A 20,871-nucleotide genomic window follows, 5' to 3' on the forward strand; every position below is an offset into this window, starting at 1 on the left:
TCCTTATATAGGAGATCAACAACAGAAACCAAAATGACACACCTGTTCAGAAAAAACGGTTATGTCGGTTGGGAAATGGTACAACTATTCAAAAAAATTCGAACATTCGAAGAGGACATAAACACAGAACCAGAATCATTGGGAACTCCATTCAAATTCATCATGAACATACCATTATTATAATATCCAAATCCTACAAACACACCAGACTTCGATAAAACATATTTATCGGATTCACACACTTGCTTGTATCCAAGCTTATTTAATACATGACCAGAAATTAAATTCTTACGTAATTTAGGAACATACAATACATTAAACAAAGTAATAGTCTTTCCAGAACTGAATTCTAGCACCATGTTTCCTTTGCCTTCAACGGGAGCGAAGTGATCATCTCCTATGTAGAGGACAGAACCATCTTCCACTGGAACAAGAGTCTTGAACCAGAAACGATCCTTGCAAACATGTGTTGTAGCGCCAGAATCAATCCACCACGCGATAGCATCATCATGCACATAAAATGCTTCAGAAGTTAGTAAAACCGAATGTTTAATCAAATTATTCAAATCACAAATTGATTTCTGACCTTGGTTTTCGGATTGGTCCTTAGACCCCTTTCCTGAACCACTTGCGTTCGCGTTGTCGTGCTTTTTGCCGAAACAACAATCCTTTTTGAAGTGGCCTGTTTTGCCACACTTCCAGCATTCTAGTTTCGGTTTCTTGTTAACACCGAAATTGCCCTTTTTGTTATTGAAAGCACGCTTCTTTCCTTTGTTTTTGTTGTTATCGTTCTTACCACCCTCTTCGATCATATTAACAGAGGGTCCAGCAATTTCTTTGCCTTTTCCTTTGTTATCCTCATGCGCTTTTAGAGATTCCTCTATGCGCAAGTAACTTCCAAGTTGGATCAAAGACAGTTCGTCTTTTCCATGTTTCAGATTGTGTTTGAAATCCTTCCATGAAGGAGGCAACTTGTCTATGATGCTTGAGACAAATATTGTTTCATCCATCTTCAATCCGTGTTGTGTGAACTGTCCAAGGATTCAGAGGAGTTCATTGAATTGTTCCATAACAGACCTCGATTCAACCATTTTGTAATTGTTGAAATCAGTTACCAGGAACTTTTTACTAGATGAGTCCTCTGCCATGTACTTGGCTTCGAGACAATCCCACAATTCCTTTGCAGATTCCACGTTTTGGTAAATATCAAATAAGGGATCAGACATACCGTTAAGAATGTGCCCTTTGCATATGTAGTCGTCGTTCTCCCACTTTGATTGGCGTCTCAGATTTTCAACCGTGTCATCCTCCACAAGTTCTGGAATTGGTGTAGACAGGACGTGCACCACCTTCAATGTTGTCAACATGAAATGCATCTTCTTCTGCCAACGCCTGAAGTTTTGTCCTTGAAACTTGTCCAATTTTCCGAAATTTTTAGTCATCTCCTTGACGGTGCTTCCTCCAGCCATGATTATCAGAAAGAATACTTTGTTCGTTTGTTAGAAATTCGGGTATGATAATCCTGGATAACTTCGAAGAATCGTGTTCGTACATTTTTCAAACAAAGTATTTCGACCCTATTCTTGCCTGGGTTCACGAAATCTTTGTGGGGATAATTCTCGAAGAGCAATCTGTTTCTGCCAAATGACTCCTTATATAGAAGCCAGGGGCTCTGCCCCTTGGACCCCGACGGGGCGCTGCCCCGCCCCTTGGAACCCCGTTTCTATTATTCGTATTCAATTGCACGTTTGGCTCTACAAGCATGCACTCCGCACTACCCTGACTTGTTTCAAGCTTAACGCATAATTGCATCGCTCTATAGTAAATCACATTACTACCAAAATACATTGATGATACTAAAATCACCAACAAACTCCCCCCATTTTAGTGTAATCCTTGATTTACTCGCATGTATAACGATCAAAAAAAATGCATAAACGAAAATGTCTTGCGATTGAATTTTCATCTTAGTACAGATACACATTCCAAATACTCGAAAATCGGGGTGTCATATCGATTGAACCCGGTAATCCATTTGAATATCTGAAGATATAGTACACATATGTTTCTTACAATACTCTACTATTCATACTTGACACTTTACAAGTCATATGTCCTTATTCATTAATAAGCATATAGGAAGCCAAGTCCAAGCTTCCTGAAGCGGCAAAACTTCATGCTCACATAGGTGATCCTTTTAATCTTGCACCTGCATTTGCAATTTTCCAAAAGAACCATTAAGAAGATATACTTCAACCTAGCCATCACTTGCAGGTCTGAGCATTTACCTTGGGAAGATAAACACAATTGCTCCAATCTCTAACTATGATCTTTCCACATTGAATTATGCTTCTAACGTTGCATTAGAAGGGAATTGGGTATACCATAGCTAATAGATTTAAATGGACTTTAATCCCATCCCAATTACCGACTTCTTCACTAAGTCTCTAGCTAACCCCTTCGTCAAGTGGTCAGCTAAGTTTTGTTGCAACCGAAAAAACTCAATAGATATCACCCCATTCATGATTAATTCCCTAATCATACTATGTCTAATACCCAAATGTCTAGACTTTCCATTGTATATTCAACTATAACCTTTAGCCAGTGTGGCACTACTATCACAACGGATAAAAATTGGTGATATCGGTTTAGGCCATATCGGAATCTCATATACCAAGTTCCTTAGCCATTCAGCTTCTTTACCAGCGGCAGCTAATGCTACAAACTCATATTCCATTGTGGAACTAGTTATACATGTTTCCTTCTTGGAGGCCCATGAGATGGCACCTCCCCCAAGCAAGAACACCCATCCACTTGTAGAGGATGAATCTTCAATATTATTTATCCAACTAGAATCCGAATAACCCTCTAACACCGAAGGAAATCCCATATATGACAATCCATAATTCATAGTACCCTTCAAGTACTTGAATACCCTAGTTATCGCATGCCAATGATGTCTACTAGGATTACTAGTAAATCTGCTCAACTTTCCAACCGCATAAGCAATATCCGGTCTAGTGCTAATCATAGCATACATCAAAGAGCCTATTGTTCTTGAGTATTCGAGTTGATCCACAGGTTTACCTGTATTTGGCATAAGCTTTTCTCCCGGATCCATGGGAGTACTTACTGGAGAACAACTTTCATAATTGAACTTCTTGAGTATTTTCTCAATGTAATGAGATTGCGTAATTACAATCCCCTTATTCTCCCGTTTAATCTTAATACCAAGAATAACGTTCGCTTCTCCCATATCCTTCATGGAGAACTTTGATAACAAGAAATTCTTCATTTTATCAATTTGATTTTGGTCGGTGCCAAAGATCAACATGTCATCAACATATAGACAAATGAAAACTCCTTTACCGGATGTATCAAATTTGCTATATACACATTTGTCAGCTTGGTTTAGAATGAAACCATTAGACAAAACAACCTCATCAAACTTTTGATGCCACTGCTTCGGAGCTTGTTTCAGCCCATACAACGACTTAACTAGCTTACACACTTTATGCTCATTACCGGGCATTACAAATCCTTTAGGTTGCTTCATATACACTTCTTCTTCCAAATCACCATTCAGAAATGCTGTTTTGACATCCATTTGATGAATCACTAGATTATGAATAGCCGCCGAGGCAATCAACAATCTAATAGTAGTGATACGGGCAACTGGAGCATATGTATCAAAATAATCAATCCCTTCCTTTTGTCTGAAGCCTTGGATAACTAATTTAGCTTTATATTTGTCAATTGTACCATCGACTTTCATCTTCCTTTTGAAGATCCATTTGCAACCCAATGGTTTGCAACCTGGTGGTAAATAAGATAATACCCAAGTATTATTTTCCATGATAGAACCAATCTCTTCATCAATTGCTTCTTTCCAAAAAGCAGAATCTCGAGATTTCACAGCTTCATCATACGTTCTTGGATCCTCCTCTATACTATAGCAATAATAGTATTGAGTATCAATCTGATCCTTTGATCCCTCAACTAAATATAGTTGAAAATCAGATCCATAAGATCTAGATTTTCTAGCTATTTTTCTCCTACGGAGTTCAATTGTCTCACTTGGCACATCATTTGGACCCCAGCCAAGGGCTCTGCCCCGCACCCCGCCAGGGGCTCTGCCCCTTGGAACCCTGTTTCTATTATTCGTATTCAATTGCACGTTTGGCTCTACGAGCGTGCACTCCACACTACCCTAACTCGTTTCAAGCTTAACGCATAATTGCATCGGCCTATAGTAAATCACATTACTACCAAAATACATTGATGATACTAAAATCACCAACATTTCGTACAAATAAGAATTCGGAATACATCATGCATTATCAACATTTTATCACTCACACAATAATTTTATAGTTAAATATTCAAGGTGGATCTTTTCTGGTTCATAAACCGAGATCTGATGGTGAATCGTGTTGAATATCTTGATGATTTTATGTTTCGATCCGGTGGCGAGTACTTGCAAATATTTGAAATTCAAGTGACTGACTATCAAAACTGAGAAGTATTTAGAGTTAAAATAGTATGTTTTTTGACATCACGCCTCTGCTAGATTTTTATAGTAGGGTTCTATGATTTTTTTAGACAAGGAACCTTCAGTTTTGAACAACTTTAAAGAACGACAAATTTCTGATTATTATTCAAGGTATAGTCTAATGGCTCTTCCTTCTAGTTGTTATAATCAACTGTTCTTATAGAGCAAGTTCATCTTAGTTTTTGTGGTGCGAGAACCTTCTTTGTGGATGAGTGCTCTAAAGGAGTGACACCATTGGCCTCACATTAGGGAGGTGTTGTCAATGTTCATTGGTACTCAAATTCTACATTTTGATCGCTTCGTCGGTATTCGGTCTTTATGTTGCTAAGACAAGATCATTTAGTGGTCCTCAACTTCTCTTGTGGATCTATGTTCTGGTAGGTATGACATTTGCAATAATATATTTGATTTTGATTTTGACAACATTCTTAAGTATAGTCTTCATCTGAAGTATTGATCAAGTCCATCTGGTGTTGATGGTGACAACACTATTCAGTGAAGTCATCATCTGATGTAGTGATGAAGTTGAGGTGCTTGGAGATCAAGATCTCAAACCTTTTCTCTAAAGAGCATAACCTTATGTCAAGCGGCATTCAGTGAAGTTATCAAAGATATCTCATCAAGGAACGTTTGTTTGATGATAGTGTATATCTTAAAGAGTTATCTTGTAACACCCCATATTTTCTAATTTTAATTTAATCGGAAATTAAATTATTATTTAGAACTATTTGGTATTTTGTTGAATTATTGGAAAATTATGGATTAAGGGCCATTGGGCTAGAATGGTGAGATTAGTAGTATGGGGGTGCTAAGTGAGTAAGCCCATTACTAATTATTTTATGTCTTCATAAAATAAAGGAAATAAGGAAGATTGGGAAAAAGGAAAAAGGAACGTGAAAAGCAGAGCAGAGGAGATGAGAGATTGGAAAGCTGATACGTGAAAGAGGAACAGAAGAGGAAGAGGGATAATCAAGATCTTTGGCTAAGGTAAGGGGGGACTCTTCCGGTTAACATCTTTTATCGTATTATAGATGATAGGACTGATTTAGATGCATTGTTTGTGTCAATTGGTTATATGCTAGATTGGGGTTTTGGGATGATTTTGAAGGGAATTGTATGATTTGATGAATTGTATGATTATATGATTGTTATGGTGATTAAATGATCCCCTTTGTGCGTTATATTTATGTTATAACATGTATGTGGCTGATATGGTGGTGTTGAGGTTCATGACATAACTTGGTTTGGGTTTTGGGGATTTTGGGGTAAATCCCGTAATGCTATCAATTGCGATGAGAGCTCTGACTTTTGCCAGTTCGCGCCGCGAAGGTAGGTGCGCGCCGCGAAGGCGTAACTTTTTCTCGTTTCGCGTCGCGTACAAGTGGTTGCGCCCCGAATAGCTTGGCAGAGAGCCAAGGATTTTTGGAACGCTCAGTTGGCGCCGCGAACCAAGTTGGCGCCGCGTGCTGTAGCGATAATTGTTTTCTTGAAAATGTAAAGATGTGTAACTTTCAAACCGTAAGTCCGTTTTAGATGCCGTTTTGGACGTCGTTCCTTAAATTGAATACTCTACCATATGAAATAAATAAAATAACAACAACTTGATTTTATTTTGAAAAGTACCGTTTTTCTCCAAATGTGGTTTATTCTGGTTTTGCATAGTTGATGAGATGCAATGACTGTTGTTTGCATAATTGAATATGTGCAATGATGTGTGTTGTGATAATGTGGTTGCTCCTGCTTGTTATGCAAATGGATGTTGTTCATGGTAAATATGATTATCATGTGTTTTGATGAATGGTGATGTAAATACTCTGTTTTGTTGGGTTGATTTGTGGTACTTAGTACACGTTTGTGAGAGGTGTCATTGTTGTTGCACTGAATGGCGGATGTTCTATCAGTTATGATGTTGTGGTTGTAATTGGTGTTTGTTATACATATATTGTTGGTGTAAAATATGTATTTTATTTATGGTTGAGAAATAGCTTAATTGTGTGTGGCTATTGATTATTGTGTTGGTTGATGATTATGACATTTGGATGGTTTATGTGGATGAGGAGCATGTTATGGTTGATACATGCATTTCATAATCATTATGTGACTGATCCTTGACGATGGTGGATCAGTGGTAGCTAATTCCCATTGTGTGGAATTAGTGAGTGGGTGTTGGCGTATCCTTGACGATGGTGGATCGGTGAGTTGGGTTATCCCAGATTTTGGTACCACATGCATATAGTTGCATTTGCATTAGGCTACTTGTGTTATTATAACATGAATGGAAGACTGTCCAATGTTATAATATGTGATGATTGTATAATGGTTATGATTTGTTTGGATGAATTATGGTGTTGTCTCTTGGTAATGTATTCTATTTGTTGTTGTGTGTTGATGAGTACTTCCTGACAATCTGAATATAATGAAATTGGATGAATAATGTGACTATGATGTGTTATTGTTTATAATTCGATAACATTTGTTAATTGTGAATGAGACTCACCCTTACTGTTGATATTTTTAGATTGAGGATAGCGGCTTTTGGCTCGGTGAGGATTAGCTCATGAGCCAGTTCGTTTAGTATAGCGTCGGTGTCATGCTCTGATATTGTAACACTGGGGAAACGATAGCTTAGAATTTATGATGATACTCTATCGTGTTGTTATTGTATTAATTCTGTGGGATATAGCATAGACGATGTTATGCTTATCCGTATGGTGAATTTCCGCTGTGTTAACATGAGATATTTAGGTATTATGATGAATTATTCCTTAGTGAAAGCATGACAATTGATTTATGATAATTTGTTTTAATTGGAATTGTGACACCCTTGTTTTCATGTTTTACTCTGAATTATTTTATAATTTCCGCGGGATTTAGAAGGGTGTTACAATAGTGGTATCAGAGCAGGTCGGTCCGTCCGGCTAATTGTCGAGTCAGTTGAGTTACACGACGGTTGAATACTGTCGGCATATTATCCCTTGGTACATGACATGTGAGTGAATCACTGTCGGTACTTGGTTGTTTGTTGCGGAGGTTGGTTTGAAACAAGTGGGGTAGAAGCTTCGCTTCTCAGTTATGTTTCAGTTGTAAGATGATTGATTCAGTCGGCTGTTGTTGGCAACAGTGCAAGCGTTGTTGGAGTTTGTTGTTTCCCGAATTGAAGGTGACTTAGAATTTGGACTTGACTGGTAGTTAATTTGGAACATCTGGAAGGAAGATGATTAGAGGTAATTGACGATTATTTTGTAAGGGAGGAAAATTAGAAAGTTGTAATGTATCAGCTCTACTGATGGACTGCGGAGTTGTCAGTTGAGTAGCCTTGCGTCTCGGAAGAGGTTCAGCTGCAAGTTTGCAAGGAGGATTGCTGTCGTAATGTTTCAGAAATCGCACTTCGGTGATGGAATGTGTTGCTCAAGTTATAAGAATGTTTGGAAGTGAAGAGATATGATAGGGGCTGTTTGGAATGTGATCGGTTTGAAGAGAATGAGTTTTGGAATGAGATTTTCGTAAGCAAAACGCAGGAAAATTGCTGAATAGCTGCAGAACTTCGAAAATTCATAACTAGAGTTCTGGACATCCGATTTGAGTTCCGTTTGAAGCATCGGAAAGCTAACGAGATGAACTTTGTTATAAAAATGGTTGCAGCTGCTGTAACATAATTAATTGTGACAGGATGACGTTGGAAAGAGGTGAAGTTGCGGTAACTCTTGTTCTTATAACTAGACTTGTTTATTGGTACTGCACGGGAGGTCAGTGTCAGTGTTGAACGGATTGAAGGAATAATTAGAAGGTTTGTTGAGGAGTAATTTTAAGAATTGAATGTACCAATTGAGGAGTTTTGGATATATCGTATAGAGTGTCGCTGCATGATGTCGGTGTTGCATTTTCGGACAACGTTGGAAAATTCATATCTTGAGTTCCGAGTGTCGGATTAATGTGTCGTTTGAACATACGAAGAGGAGAGATTATGTTCTACCTTATGGGAGGGTTATAAATACAGTAGGGTGATCCTATGAAGAGATATTTTAAAGTCGGTTACGGAAGTGTGAAACTTGTTGAATAAGAATGCCTACTATCGTGATTGTTTGAAACGAAGTTGAGTAGAACATGTTGTTGATGAATAAGTCGATGAGATATTCGGTAATAAAGATGATTTGAGTACCGATGGATTTTAGTGAGGATTGAATTAGTAGCAAGGATGGAATAAACTTTAGAACTCTTGGAATAGTATTTGTGATGGCAAAGTGACGATAAGTATAAAGGAAGAATTTTAGAGGATTTCTGACACCTATTGAATGTGAGGAAGACTTGTTGAGATTTCGAGTGGAATGATATTGGGATGTGAAAGACGTCACAGGATTGAGAGTAAAACCACGAGTTATGAATGTTATCGCGATCTTTTTTCTAAAATGAGGATTTTGGATTTGGGACGGAATGAATAGTAATGTACGAGTACATTAGTGATTATGGAGTTTGGAAGTACTTAACTAGTGTGCGAGTTGTAAAGACTCAAAGTGAATTATTGGATTATGATGATATTAATGAGTTTGAGTGCAAACTCGGAAAGGACACTATTATGTAGTAATGACAGTTTATGCTTAAATATGGTTGTCGGCTATCTATTGACAAATTGAGGACTTGATCACCCTTAATCTCTTGTTGGTAGTAGACGGAAATCATATAGATGGGATGAACTTGTTTTGTTACCTTAATGGTTTAAGATGTGATGAATACTAAGCCTTGAGAATAATCACTCACTATGTTGTGTGAACTTATGAAGAGATGAATATGAAAGAGTGCAACGTAATTGACGGTGACTTAAGATGGGTAATCAGAGTCGCACAGCGAAAATACGATGTGGAGTAGTGTTATGAGTACTACTTATGGGAAGTAAGGAATTAATATGTCGGAAGCCTACATAGAGAATATGTATTGATCTATATGTTGGATTTAGAATCCAGTGGATGTAAGGATGTCGCGTCGAAGAATTATAACTCTTTTGAATAATTGCCGAGATGATGAATATATTATTATGGTTGTACGTAGTTAACGAGTATGTATTCGGCAAAATTAAAACGAAGAGTTGATAATATATGATGCTGTAATAATTTTGTGCTGTTATTGAGGTGATATTGTAAATTCCAGATATAATGAGGAATTACACTCTATGAAGGACGGAGTTGATTTGATTCTTAGTAAAGAGCGTGACTTAGTTGAGCTATTTTGTAAGCGATGGTATATTGAGGCTGATGAGTGTGTACTTGTTCTGATGGTTAGGATGTTTAAATAGAGGAAGTAATCAAGAATTGTTGTTGAATGAATATAAGTAATTCTGAGTGGTAAATTGGTACCATGAATGATGAAGAATGATTCTTGAACGAATAAGTAAAGAGAGTCGGGATCGGGTAAAGCTCAGAAATCTAATTGGTGTAGATGATTGTGATGAGTAGTCAGAGTAGTGCGGAAAAAACGGAATGTAAAGTGTTGGATAATCGATGGCTTGACTTAAGAGGAGTCAGATAATTGGAATTCAATGGTATAGGAATATGAGTATTGAGTTTCTTGAAGGAAGCGGTTGGTGAAAAGTGTAAGTATTACCTTATCGCTCAGATGGAAAAGCGTGTCTAAGGTTGGTATGTTGGTAGAAGGGATCCAGGTACTGTATTGTTGATCAAGTGTGATCATACTATAAATTGTGTAATTGTATTACTCGGTTGTTGAACGTATTGTATAGGTTGTACCTCAATGTTCTGTTGTTGTTAACCTTTTGGAGATATAGCGAGTGGTATATTTTTGGATAGCCAAATGCGACGTAAGAACTGGGATTTGAATGTATGAAACATGTTTCCTGTTGGTTATGTCAGATGGATTTTTAGGATTGAATGATGGTAATGTTAATTGGGAGCTGGAGAGTCAGGTGGAGGACTCTTATACGAGCTGGTTACTTGAGGTATGTTTTCGAGGATGAAAACTCTTTTAGTGGGGGAGAGTTGTAACACCCCATATTTTCTAATTTTAATTTAATCGGAAATTAAATTATTATTTAGAACTATTTGGTATTTTGTTGAATTATTGGAAAATTATGGATTAAGGGTCATTGGGCTAGAATGGTGAGATTAGTAGTATGGGGGTGCTAAGTGAGTAAGCCCATTACTAATTATTTTATGTTTTCATAAAATAAAGGAAATAAGGAAGATTGGGAAAAAGGAAAAAGGAACGTGAAAAGCAGAGCAAAGGAGATGAGAGATTGGAAAGCTGATACGTGAAAGAGGAACAGAAGAGGAAGAGGGCTAATCAAGATCTTTGGCTAAGGTAAGGGGGGACTCTTCCGGTTAACATCTTTTATCGTATTATAGATGATAGGACTGATTTAGATGCATTGTTTGTGTCAATTGGTTATATGCTAGATTGGGGTTTTGGGATGATTTTGAAGGGAATTGTATGATTTGATGAATTGTATGATTATATGATTGTTATGGTGATTAAATGATCCCCTTTGTGCGTTATATTTATGTTATAACATGTATGTGGCTGATATGGTGGTGTTGAGGTTCATGACATAACTTGGTTTGGGTTTTGGGGATTTTGGGGTAAATCACGTAATGCTGTCAATTGCGATGAGAGCTCTGACTTTTGCCAGTTCGCGCCGCGAAGGTAGGTGCGCGCCGCGAAGGCGTAACTTTTTCTCGTTTCGCGTCGCGTACAAGTGGTTGCGCCGCGAATAGCTTGGCAGAGAGCCAAGGATTTTTGGAACGCTCAGTTCGCGTCGCGAACCAAGTTGGCGCCGCGTGCTGTAGCGATAATTGTTTTCTTGATAATGTAAAGATGTGTAACTTTCAAACCGTAAGTCCGTTTTAGATGCCGTTTTGGACGTCGTTCCTTAAATTGAATACTCTACCATATGAAATAAATAAAATAACAATAGCTTGATTTTATTTTGAAAAGTACCGTTTTTCTCCAAATGTGGTTTATTCTGGTTTTGCATAGTTGATGAGATGCAATGACTGTTGTTTGCATAATTGAATATGTGCAATGATGTGTGTTGTGATAATGTGGTTGCTCCTGCTTGTTATGCAAATGGATGTTGTTCATGATAAATATGATTATCATGTGTTTTGATGAATGGTGATGTAAATACTCTGTTTTGTTGGGTTGATTTGTGGTACTTAGTACACGTTTGTGAGAGGTGTCATTGTTGTTGCACTGAATGGCGGATGTTCTATCTGTTATGATGTTGTGGTTGTAATTGGTGTTTGTTATACATATATTGTTGGTGTAAAATATGTATTTTATTTATGGTTGAGAAATAGCTTAATTGTGTGTGGCTATTGATTATTGTGTTGGTTGATGATTATGACATTTGGATGGTTTATGTGGATGAGGAGCATGTTATGGTTGATACATGCATTTCATAATCATTATGTGGCTGATCCTTGACGATGGTGGATCAGTGGTAGCTAATTCCCATTGTGTGGAATTAGTGAGTGGGTGTTGCCGTATCCTTGACAATGGTGGATCGGTGAGTTGGGTTATCCCAGATTTTGGTACCACATGCATATAGTTGCATTTGCATTAGACTACTTGTGTTATTATAACATGAATGGAAGACTGTCCAATGTTATAATATGTGATGATTGTATAATGGTTATGATTTGTTTGGATGAATTATGGTGTTGTCTCTTGGTAATGTATTCTATTTGTTGTTGTGTGTTGATGAGTACTTCCTGACAATCTGAATATAATGAAATTGGATGAATAATATGACTATGATGTGTTATTGTTTATAATTCGATAACATTTGTTAATTGTGAATGAGACTCACCCTTACTGTTGATATTTTCAGATTGAGGATAGCGGCTTTTGGCTCGGTGAGGATTAGCTCATGAGCCAGTTCGTTTAGTATAGCGTCGGTGTCATGCTCTGATATTGTAACACTGGGGAAACGATAGCTTAGAATTTATGATGATACTCTATCGTGTTGTTATTGTATTAATTCTGTGGGATATTGCATATACGATGTTATGCTTATCCGTATGGTGAATTTCCGCTGTGTTAACATGAGATATTTAGGTATTATGATGAATTGTTCCTTAGTGAAAGCATGACAATTGATTTATGATAATTTGTTTTAATTGGAATTGTGGCACCCTTGTTTTCATGTTTTACTCTGAATTATTTTATAATTTCCGCGGGGTTTAGAAAGGTGTTACATATCTCAAGCCTCATCAGAAAAAGACTCAAGATTCCAATGAAGTGGTAAAATCAAAGATAATGTAGCAAGAAACAAGAAGCTTCAAATTTGTGAAAGAGAGAAAGTGTGGAAGTTTGTAGAGTTTGTATCGAGTGATCTATGTTTGTAAAGGTTTAAGACCAACTCTTAATTTTACTAAGGCAAATCACACATCTTGCACTACATAATAGATTAACCCTTAGGCCTAATCAATTATCCCTTTTTGTAATGCCTTATAATCAACCATTAGGATCAATAATTGACTAGTAGCAACTCTTTCAAAAACCTTTTTTTACTTGCTAATCAATTGCCACTCGCTTAATCAATTATCAACATTAAAAAGGCCCATGGACCTTTTTCTTTTTACGCCACCTTTTGCCCTATAAATAGAGGGCTCCCCTTCACTTCACTTCTCCTCAAACCAGAAAACATATTTGTACTCCTCTCTCTCTCTCTCTCTCTCTCTCTCCCCATATATATATATATATATATATATATATATATATATATATATATATATATATATATATATATATATATATATATATATATATATATATATATATATATGTTCTTCTCACTTTTGCATTAGTGCTTTTGAGAGTGAAGTTTTATATTTTTGAGGTGTTTGGGTCTGGTGTAAAAGCAATATTGTAAAATCTCTTTAGGAGATAATTTATTTTGGTTATGAGCTAAACTAAGATAAAATATTCTGTTTGATTTACGAGGTAAATCACTTAAAACCAATGTTTGGTTGGGACGGGGTAAATCAGTTCGTGAGCTCGGTCTGTATTAAAAGATCACATATGGTTCGAGATTGTCCAAATGGAAAAATATATTGGTTGGGACGTCTCCGTAGATAAAACTATGTGTTTGGTTGGGAAGTTAGCTATTATAAAACTCATCCAATCCTTTTGTAAGAAGGTTCGTGGGCAAATCCTGTCAAAATCTTACATCAAAGTAGAAACTCTCAAGAAGGAATTCTTGGGGATAGAACTAGGTCACATTATCAAATCAAACCTCTATAAATATCTGGTCCCTTTCTTTCTTCCCTTAAATCTTTACTTTTTAGTTATTTGTTTCCGTTGCATTTCCATCTATCTGATTTTTTGTTTTTCGTTGCTTTTATCTTGTTTGTTTGCAAAAGGTTTTCAAACTCTAATTTTGTGAAATATTTTTATTTGGAAATGGCTTTTAAAACCCACACAATTTTCCCCATATCTTATGTTCGAAGTCATTTGTCTAACATATCTAACTTGTTAATTAGTGGAAATCTTATACGGGTGTTGAAAGTATTTTTGGGTAAATATTTTCGGTAATATATCGTATCCACAGGGATTGGTTAATATCACTGCCGTTCTATAGTTGTTTATTTTGAGTTAGGAAAATTGAGTTGGTTTGTTTTATGATTCTAATAATATCAAAAGTAAACAATAAATTAAAAGCGAGTAATGAACTGTTGTTAATGATTAGAGAAATATGTTGAACCTTAGGGTTCATCAACCTACTCCTATACAATTATTACTTAATTCACAATTGAACAATCTTTTAAATCATTATCTTCACTTATCCTCAAATAAGATTCCATGTCTGCAAATCAAATTAGATAACTTTTACCGGTATGAGATTCGATCTCTCCAAATATCAATAACGATAATAGTAATTAAGAACGATAATTATGAAAACCCAATTACAATTCCATCTCTGCAAATTGCAATTGAATCAATATAGTAACCTAGGGCAAAAGTTAAGTCCTTTCTTTCGATCAAAGATTCAACGATAATTTAAGAATAAAAACAAGATTTCTTATTGATAATGAATTCAAATAATTGTTCACAGGAATTAATTAATGGTATTGTATATTCATAGGTTAACTACTACCTTAGATTCAACAAGAGGGGTTTAGCTCTCCATAGACATGAAGAACACACAAAGATTAATGGAAGAATTCATCTTCATCAAAGGAATGTCTTCGCTTCATAGAGAATTGGTCTTCAATTGATGATTGTGGCTGCACCTTCAGATTGCTCTCCTAATTTCGCTCTTCCCAAAATTATTTTTCTCTTGGAAGCTAGGGCTTTTAAATAGAAGTTTTGGGCTTTTAACGCCGAGGCCGCGGCGCGGCATCGGACTGGCGCGGCGCGCTTCAAAACAGAGATATTTTCGCGGCGCGCTCTAGGACTCTCGCGGCGCGCTCTTTGCAATTTCCATATTTTTCTTCTGCCTTTGAGACTTCCAGCTCTCTTTCCTCCTCATGTTCTTCTCAAGCTTCAATTCAGCTCTAAACCTGCAACAATAACACCCACAAGTGATTCGATTTGCTTTACGCACGAACTAAACTTGTTCAGTTCAATTCTTAATAAAAACCTATGGATTTATCACAATTTGCATTAGTTTAGAGAAGAAATCACTTATATTAACACATGAATTTACCATTAATTTACTCCTAACAACGGGGTCTCTCAAGGTTCGTTGGATGGATCCAACAACCATTGGCTTAAGTTTTGGGGATGATCTTTATTGAGCTGGACTAAAGTGTATTGGTCTTATACCAAAATTATAGCCCTCCTCCCCCGAGCAAGGGATGGAAAAGTCGGGTGATGGTTTGTTATGAATCTATTGGTATGCAGACTTATCCTAAAATCGCAAATATTATGTGTGGAACTATGTGCTTGCAGGTATAATCATAAAGTGATCAAAGCTCATAGATGAAAAAGAAATGTTTAACTATGATAAAGTCAAGGTTTTGATGATGACAACACCTCAAGTTGTAACAACTGTAACAACTATTGAAGTGATTTTAATGATAACAACGTATAGAGACAAGCAAGTACTAAAGCTAGCGGTCAAATAGGCACAAGATGGTTGATCCAGTTATTCCTCCGAATCAAGCTAAAGAATTAGGGTCTTATGATCACCAATGATATCCTCTAATGGTTGTGTCTAACTTCAAGGTATCTCAAGCCTCGTCCATTAGAAGATTCAAGTGAAGTGATTATATGATTGGTAGATCTGGGAAAACATATTAAAGCTCCAGAGTGTGAAAGCTTGTTTAATCGTGTCTAGTTGAGTGATCAATGTTTTGTAAAAAAAACAGACCTTTTTTTGTAAGTGATATGGATAAGTCACACACACACACACACAAGACTATTCTTGAAGACTATCCTTTTCAAATAAAATCACTTAAAATGTTTTTGAACCCTAGCTAGTTGTGGCTGGAAATGTCTGATTGATTAGGACGAGTTTTAAATTGTCTAATTGATTTGAACAAATACCTAACTGGTTATATAAGAGATAAATAAGTCTATAATCGATTATAACAGTGTCTTAACGAATAGTAACGACAATCTATTGATAAGTGCCAAATTGTAGTTATTTTGTGTATAATTTTGTTGCACTTATCTTCTCTTTTTCCTCAATTTAGACGCGTTTTAGTGTATATTACATACAATACGTATACTTTGCGTTTAATCGAGTTTTTGATTCATTTATGTACCGACTAATAGTTTTCTATTCTTTTTGTAGGTATTTGAGCATGTTTGGAGCATTGAGTAATAAAGCTTCAAGGATGCAATTTTGTATCAATAAAAAGAGAAGCAATTGAAGAAATAAAAAGTGCAGACTGGTGTGAGTCGCCCGGCGGAGCAATTGGCTCGCCGGGCGAGCGTTGGAAAATTTTGGTCTTTCTTCTGCCTTGGGCCGCCTCTCGTTCGCCGGGCGGAAGAAGAAGGAGTCGCCGGGCGAAACAATTCGTTCGCCGGGCGAAAGTAGATATTTTTGCCACTTAATGACGTGGCAGAGGCTGTGTGGCCAGGAATAAAGGTCTTGCCGGGCGGAGCAATTGGCTCGCCGGGCGAAAGCTGCGGGACAGATTTGTGTATATATTTTCATATCATTTCATTTTTAGGGTGATGGTTTTGGGAGGCCAATTTTAGGGTTCTCTCAACTCCATCACCTCATTTCTTGTTAGATTAGGAGTAGATAACAACATTGGATCTTGCAATTGGTGGATTGGGGTGTATTCTTCATCAATTGGTGTTGACAAACCAAGACATGTTTGCTTTCTCTTTCTATCTTCTCTTTGTAATTTCCATTGTTGGGTCGTTTGTATGTATCTCCTTTGAACTCATGTATATTTGTTGATCATTATGTTGTATAAAGCTTGCTTTCATATCTTTGTGGATTATTATCTTGGATTTTTGCTTTGTTGCTAATGTGTTTGAGTCGCTATGGAGACGTAGGGCTCTAATGCTTATCTAGGATAATTATCTATTAACTTAATTGCAGAGATGGATTAGGTTGATAATCACTTAGTGTCAGTGCTTAATGCTTCTGAATGGTCGTGTTTGTCTGAGAGATCGGCATCTACGGGAAGTTCGGATATCTCATGTGTTGTTTAGGTGGTTGAGAGATCGTCACTTAGATAATATTGTGGGTAGTTTTGTTGACATGTGATAACATTGATAGGTTACAAGTTGAGTATGTTCGGTCAATAAGTTTAAGTCTGTGAGAACTAGATCATATTCCAGCTTGCAATTTTATTCTATTAAGGAATGAGTAGTTTTCTTTTTGATACATTTACTCTCTTGTACATTTATAAAACCAAACTCAAGAACGAATTAATTGATCGAATGGCACACATCTCTGTGGACTACGATACGATATAACTATATCACCCGGGAATAATATCCTACTTACTTTTGCTTGCCGCTTTACCGCTCCAACATCTATCAAAACCTTCCATTTTAGGCAGCAATAATAGATTATTGCATGTTCCTACTAGATTAGTTAATCGATTAGGTCATTAGTTTTTTCGATGGATTGTTTCTTAAAATGAACCATTCTCTGGCCTATAAATAGAGGAATTCCTCTTCATTTCTAATTATCCAAAAAATGTGATCTCTCTCTCTCTCTCTCTCTCTCTCTCTCTCTCTCTCTCTCTCCCTCTCTCTCTCTCTCTCTTAATTTCTTTCCAAATTATTTTTCTTTCTCTCACATATTTATGGCCATAACATTTTGAGAGACATTATTGAGTTTAGTGAGGAAGTTGTTAAGGGAAAAGACATTATTGTAAATTTGCCAAGATTTTTTTTCCTTTTGAGTAAATTATTTTTCATTATGAAGTAATTGTTTAGGTTTGGAGATAAACCTATATAAAATCTCTTTGAGGGATTAGTATAAGTATCCACTTAGTTCGTGAGCTCCACCATTTGAAGAAAAGCTCTCCTTTTGTGTTTGTGAAAAATCTTCACATCGGCTCTTTAGCTCATCCATGTACAAAAGCTCAATCGGTTCAGGATCAGTATGGTATAAAATATTGATTCAATTTGTGGTTAATCCGTATAAAAGCCCAGTTTAATTCGAATGATAACCAACTAAAAAATTCAACTTGGTTCAAGATAAGTCCGTGCAAAATATATGTTTAGCTTAGAGACTAACCGCTCGGAGCTCTGTTTATTGTTTGGCATTAATACTAGCCATTTAATTTCTTTGTTTGTTTTTTGGTTTGAAGTTAACCTGCAAATTCACTTTCCTTGTGTAAAGAGATTCATGGGATTAACCTTTTAAAAGCTCTCAAGCATTATTAGATACTCTCAAAATCAATGCTTGGGGAGAGGAGTGGGTAATTTCCTTAAGACCAAATCTCTATAAATCCCTGGTGTTATCTCTCTTCTCTTAACATTTTTACTTTCAACTTATTTTCTTTCCGCTGCATATCCGAACATTTTTATTAAAATGTTTTCAAATTCTAATTTAGAATACAATTTTATTTTTGAACATTTGTTTTGCAAACCTCCACATTTCATCACTCTCTTGTGTATGGAGTCACACGTTCAATATTATGCAATCTTTTCATTGTTTATCAGTGAAATTTAATTTGTTAACTTGATCAGAAATATCAAAAAGGCCTCACGTTAATCTTTAGGTGGTACTTTAATTTTTGTTAGAGGGATTTCCATGTCACACCCCTTTATCTCCACTTCTGATATAAGGTATCATGGTCAGCCTACTCTTGACTTTTGGCGTCCTTTCACGCTGTCACATGGTTACTAGTATGATGCTATAAGTTCTAGCTTCATAGTACATTTAATGTTTCTCCCCCAAAATTGAGGCGTGATAATTAAGGCACGTGGAGTTGTTATGTGATGATTTACAACATGGGGAATCACTATTATAAATATTATATTTTATGACAAAATTTTCACCTCACCCAACAAAAAACATAGGTAAAATTTAAAGACTTGCTATGTTATTTTTTCTAAGAAATTATCATCCATTCCCTCTGTTTAAGAACAAAACCGAGGGGTAAATTAATTCTGGGTGTTTGCATTGAGTCCTAACAACTGTAATTTTTGTTTTTTCTTTAAAAGTGGCACTTTTCTTATTGTTTAAGATTTTATTTTATTTTTAAATATTCTATTCCCTCATTTTCTCAAATAACCGAGGGATATGATACTCAGATTTTACTATTAAAGGATTCCTTCACTAAGTTTTACCCTAAACCTAACTCACATGTTTAGTCGCGTCATACTCTTGAACATCATTCTTTAGGATGAATTGCAGGAAAGAAATTTTTTGTTCTGTGTTGTTGTTCTTCTTCCACCAAACTTTAACAAATCGTTTTTCTGTTCTTGCAATCTATCTCATGTAACAGTGTTGTTTTTGTTGTTGTTGTTGTTATTGGCGTCGTCGTCGTCGTTGTTGTTGTTGTTATTTCCACCTCTTGCCAATTTTCAATGTAAAACAAAATATTTATTTTTTGGAATAACATTCCAAGGTTGTTAATCATAGAAAACTTTATATAATATATATTGATTTCTTCGATTGACAATGTTGAGAAATTTATTCTTAATCATATTGCTAGATAAAAAAACTGGTGAATGAGAAAAATTGAAAAAGGAAAAAAGCCATATTACTTTAATTTTTTTCCATTCACCACTTTTTTTAAAATAGAAGTAATCTATACATCGATTCTTTTAGAAATCAAGGTTAAAAGTATCAAATTTATTGTATTTTTTTTTACCTCGGGTTTGAGTCATAACCAAAGGGAAAAATAAATGTGTTTCTTTGCAGTCCTTAAATATTTTTTTGTCATCCATTTAGTGAGTATCAGCGCTTAAGACACCACAGTTAGTGATCCGCGTGAAACCTAAAAGACATTCATTTAGATGACTCATGCCATATTGTAAAAGCATTATAAATATCAAAAATATTTCATGAAAGCATTTGTTATGAAAACATTAAAATTTATAGAAGCTTGAAAAAACTAAAAATGATGGATTGCAAGAGCAGAAGAATAATTGGGTTCGAGGTTTGTGTTTTTAAATAATCATATAATTGAATATTTATTTTATTTATCTTTTTTTTTTATATTAGAAACAAATGAAAACAATATTCAACATTTGATTTTCCCCAATATTCAAAGAAACAAATATCTGACATTTGATCTTCACTAACAGTGATGATGATAAATCAAATTCAAAATTTGTTATATATTTTTACTTTAATATTTTGTGTAAACAATGTAATTTGTAAACAATTTAATTTAATATTCTGTGTAAACAATTTAATTAATGCCTTTGTAATATTCTGGTTGTCATAATTACTATAGTTTATCTTTTTTCTTTGAAAGAGAATCGTCTTTAATTTGTTATGTAAATTGCTCTTTGCTTGTTTGCTCGCTTTCTACCATATTGATAGGTTTGATTTAATCACATGTCTCTTCAATAAGAGATTTCCTTCCTAAGGGGTGTCCAATTTCTTTCCTTGCTCTAAAAATTGGGCTTTGACATAAGGTTGACCTCTTTGGAGGACTCTTCAACTTTACAATGACTAATCAAAGAGAGAAATTCCCTTGTCATCGTTGGTAGCTCATTTATAGGCTTCATTATCTTATAAGGAATATCCTTGTTGGGCTATGCATTTTGCTTTTCACGTGCGCATCGATCAAACATGTTTGTTAGTCCGACAATATTATTTTTTATTTGAGATCTTTATTTAAGACGGTGTCACAGAGTTCTGTATATATATGTTTTGGAGGGCTTTGATAAACTATCAAAATTTAAATCATATTGTTACAGTTGTCTAAATA

Source organism: Vicia villosa, linkage group LG1, assembly GCF_029867415.1.
Source record: "Vicia villosa cultivar HV-30 ecotype Madison, WI linkage group LG1, Vvil1.0, whole genome shotgun sequence".
Lineage (NCBI taxonomy): Eukaryota > Viridiplantae > Streptophyta > Magnoliopsida > Fabales > Fabaceae > Vicia > Vicia villosa.